The sequence below is a fragment of the Labrus bergylta genome, chromosome 17 (genome assembly GCF_963930695.1).
Source record: "Labrus bergylta chromosome 17, fLabBer1.1, whole genome shotgun sequence".
Classification (NCBI taxonomy): domain Eukaryota; kingdom Metazoa; phylum Chordata; class Actinopteri; order Labriformes; family Labridae; genus Labrus; species Labrus bergylta.
In genome coordinates this window covers 27,422,552-27,427,551 of record NC_089211.1, presented here as the reverse complement: position 1 = coordinate 27,427,551, position 5,000 = coordinate 27,422,552, and the positions used below count along the sequence as shown (strand labels likewise).

At 43.4% G+C, this 5,000-nt stretch overlaps 1 protein-coding gene across 2 annotated transcripts in view; it reads right to left on the bottom strand.

Moving 5' to 3' along the window:
* Positions 1-4,940, bottom strand: part of ythdc2 (YTH domain containing 2) — a 24,513-nt gene extending 19,573 nt beyond the window's left edge. Inside the window, exon 1 of one of the 2 annotated variants that reach the window (XM_065965293.1) lies at positions 4,609-4,940. The gene's annotated coding sequence lies outside the window, so the exon portion shown is untranslated. The remainder of the gene's footprint in view (positions 1-4,608) is intronic. The other variant, XM_065965294.1, reaches the window with a different exon arrangement.
* Positions 4,941-5,000: the final 60 nt, after the last annotated feature.

Genomic DNA, 5,000 nt, shown 5'->3' with positions numbered 1-5,000 from the left:
TGACAACATGACAACAACACAATGTGACAACAACACAACATGACAACAACACAACAACACAATGTGACAACATGACAACAACACAATGAGACAACATGACAACAACACAATGTGACAACACGACAACAACACAATGTGACAACAACACAACAACACAATGTGACAACATGACAACAACACAATGTGACATGACAACAACACAGTGTGACATGACAACAACACAACATGACAACAACATAATGTGACAACATGACAACAACACAATGTGAAAACATGATTACAACACAACATGACAACAACACAATGTGACAACATGACAACAACACCACATGACAACAACACAACACAATGTGACAACATGACAACAACACCACATGACAACAACACAACACAATGTGACAACATGACAACAACAACACAATGTGACAACATGATAACAACACAACGTGACAACAACAACACAACATGACAACAACACAATGTGACAACAACACAATGTGACAACATGATAACAACACAACAACACAACATGACAACAACACAATGTGACATGACAACAACATAACATGACAACAACACAATGTGACAACATGACAACAACACAATGTGACATGACAACAACACAATGTGACAACATGACAACAACACGATGTGACATGACAACAACACAATGTGACAACATGACAACAACACAATGTGACATGACAACAACACAATGTGACAACATGACAACAACACAATGTGACATGACAACAACACAATGTGACAACATGACAACAACCCGATGTGACATGACAACAACACAATGTGACAACATGACAACAACACAATGTGACATGACAACAACACAATGTGACAACAACACAACAACACAACAACACACAACAACACAATGTGACAACAACACAACAATACAACAAGACACAACAACACAATGTGACAACATGACAACAACACGATGTGACAACAACACAATGTGACAACATGACAACAACACAATGTGACAACAACAACACAATGTGACAACAACACAAGACACAACAACACAATGTGACAACAACAACACAATGTGACAACAACACAACAACACAACAAGACACAACAACACAATGTGACATGATAACAACACAATGTGACAACAACAACACAATGTGACAACATGACAACAACAACACAATGTGACAACATGACAACAACACAACATGACGACAACAACACAATGTGACAACATGATAACAACACATGTGACAACATGATAACAACAAAACATGACAACAACACAATGTGACAACAACACAATGTGACAACAACACAATGTGACAACATGACAACAACAACACAATGTGACAACAACACAATGTGACAACAACAACACAACATGACAACAACACAACATGCCAACAACACAATGTGACAACAACATAATGTGACAACATGACAACAACACAATGTGACAACATGATAACAACACAACATGACAACAACACAATGTGACAACATGACAACAACACAACAACACAATGTGACAACATGACAACAACAACACAATGTGACAACATGACAACAACAACACAATGTGACAACATAACAACAACACAATGTGACAACAACACAACAAGACACAACAACACAATGTGACAACAACACAATGTGACAACAACACAATGTGACAACAGGACAACAACACAATGTGACAAAAACACAACAAGACACAACAACACAATGTGACAACAACACAACATGCCAACAACACAATGTGACAACAACACAATGTGACAACATGACAACAACACAATGTGACAACAACACAATGTGACAACAACACAATGTGACAACATGACAATGTGACAACAACACAACACAACAACAGCAGTTATTTGTTGATTGAGTATTTTAAGGTCGTAAAGACAGTCGGACTTATTAAAGTTATTTACTGTATTTTATGTTTATTTGTTATTATTTACTGAACAACAGCAAAGCTTCTTCTTTGTGTCTGTTTGTTTTTGTGTTAATAGAAAATATCAAACTCTAATTATCAACTAACCTGTTCGTTACCATGGCGACAACAACAGGTCCTACTCACCTGATATGTGTTCATTGGTTGACAGATGAACCAACACGTTGTTTTACTACAATCAGACAGGTGAGCAGGAGTTTACCTCTCTACAGTCAGACAGGTGAGCAGGAGTTTACCTCTCTACAGTCAGACAGGTGAGCAGGAGTTTACCTCTCTACAGTCAGACAGGTGAGCAGGAGTTTACCTCTTTACAGTCAGACAGGTGAGCAGGAGTTTACCTCTCTACAGTCAGACAGGTGAGCAGGAGTTTACCTCTCTACAGTGAGACAGGTGAGCAGGAGTTTACCTCTCTACAGTCAGACAGGTGAGCAGGAGTTTACCTCTCTCTCTACAGTGAGACAGGTGAGCAGGAGTTTACCTCTCTACAGTCAGACAGGTGAGCAGGAGTTTACCTCTCTACAGTGAGACAGGTGAGCAGGAGTTTACCTCTCTACAGTCAGACAGGTGAGCAGGAGTTTACCTCTTTACAGTCAGACAGGTGAGCAGGAGTTTACCTCTTTACAGTCAGACAGGTGAGCGGGAGTTTACCTCTCTACAGTGAGACAGGTGAGCGGGAGTTTACCTCTCTACAGTGAGACAGGTGAGCGGGAGTTTACCTCTCTACAGTCAGACAGGTGAGCGGGAGTTTACCTCTCTACAGTGAGACAGGTGAGCGGGAGTTTACCTCTCTACAGTCAGACAGGTGAGCGGGAGTTTACCTCTCTACAGTCAGACAGGTGAGCGGGAGTTTACCTCTCTACAGTGAGACAGGTGAGCAGGAGTTTACCTCTCTACAGTGAGACAGGTGAGCAGGAGTTTACCTCTCTACAGTCAGACAGCTGAGCAGGAGTTTACCTCTCTACAGTGAGACAGGTGAGCAGGAGTTTACCTCTCTACAGTGAGACAGGTGAGCAGGAGTTTACCTCTCTACAGTGAGACAGGTGAGCAGGAGTTTACCTCTCTACAGTCAGACAGGTGAGCAGGAGTTTACCTCTCTACAGTCAGACAGGTGAGCGGGAGTTTACCTCTCTACAGTGAGACAGGTGAGCGGGAGTTTACCTCTCTACAGTCAGACAGGTGAGCGGGAGTTTACCTCTCTACAGTCAGACAGGTGAGCGGGAGTTTACCTCTCTACAGTGAGACAGGTGAGCAGGAGTTTACCTCTCTACAGTGAGACAGGTGAGCAGGAGTTTACCTCTCTACAGTCAGACAGCTGAGCAGGAGTTTACCTCTCTACAGTGAGACAGGTGAGCAGGAGTTTACCTCTCTACAGTGAGACAGGTGAGCAGGAGTTTACCTCTCTACAGTCAGACAGGTGAGCAGGAGTTTACCTCTCTACAGTCAGACAGGTGAGCAGGAGTTTACCTCTCTACAGTCAGACAGGTGAGCGGGAGTTTACCTCTCTACAGTGAGACAGGTGAGCAGGAGTTTACCTCTCTACAGTCAGACAGGTGAGCAGGAGTTTACCTCTCTACAGTCAGACAGGTGAGCGGGAGTTTACCTCTTTACAGTCAGACAGGTGAGCGGGAGTTTACCTCTCTACAGTCAGACAGGTGAGCGGGAGTTTACCTCTCTACAGTGAGACAGGTGAGCAGGAGTTTACCTCTCTACAGTCAGACAGGTGAGCAGGAGTTTACCTCTCTACAGTGAGACAGGTGAGCAGGAGTTTACCTCTCTACAGTCAGACAGGTGAGCAGGAGTTTACCTCTCTACAGTGAGACAGGTGAGCAGGAGTTTACCTCTCTACAGTCAGACAGGTGAGCAGGAGTTTACCTCTCTACAGTCAGACAGGTGAGCAGGAGTTTACCTCTCTACAGTGAGACAGGTGAGCAGGAGTTTACCTCTCTACAGTCAGACAGGTGAGCAGGAGTTTACCTCTCTACAGTCAGACAGGTGAGCAGGAGTTTACCTCTCTACAGTCAGACAGGTGAGCAGGAGTTTACCTCTCTACAGTCAGACAGGTGAGCAGGAGTTTACCTCTCTACAGTCAGACAGGTGAGCAGGAGTTTACCTCTCTACAGTCAGACAGGTGAGCAGGAGTTTACCTCTCTACAGTGAGACAGGTGAGCAGGAGTTTACCTCTTTACAGTGAGACAGGTGAGCAGGAGTTTACCTCTCTACAGTCAGACAGGTGAGCAGGAGTTTACCTCTCTACAGTCAGACAGGTGAGCAGGAGTTTACCTCTTTACAGTGAGACAGGTGAGCAGGAGTTTACCTCTCTACAGTCAGACAGGTGAGCAGGAGTTTACCTCTCACACACCTGTCTGATTAAAAACAGGTACTTTGACTACTCTATCGATCAGTAAAACCACAAGTTGGATGTCTGGGTGTCGTAAAGTTTCAAAGAATGGAGCTTGTTGTTGTTGTTGTTGTTGTTGTTGTTGTTGTTGTCTTTTCTCTGATTCATTTCACCGGTAACGAAACTCAGAGCTAATGTAAGCTAACTTGGCTAATGTTAGCTAATGTTAGCCTCCGTCGTGTTCAGAGAAACATGACGAAGTCCAAACTGAAGCTAGCGTCATGTTTATCTCATCATTATTCTAAGAACTCACCTTTACCTGTCTGTTAGAGAAGAGCTTCAGCTTTCACACGAACACCACCCGGTCACTTTAGGGGACGGACACTAGTGCTCAAACATTCTGCGCATGCGTGCTCTGGTTCTGGCTGTCTACATCTGGTCCCGGTCCTTCAAAATAAAATATTTTTTTTTATTACTCTTTAAAGAGCTCTGCGTCCTCAGTGAGATGATTTTAATTCACCTGACTAATAAAACCAGATACATGCAGTGCACAGAGGATCCACCAGGGGGCAGACAGACCATTTAAATTATTATATTCATCACTTTAATAAGATAAAGAAATAAAAACATTCAAACTGTTACTGACACACTTTATCTTGTTGATGTGGGGGGGGGGGGGGGGTCACTGGCCATCTGGTCCCTGTA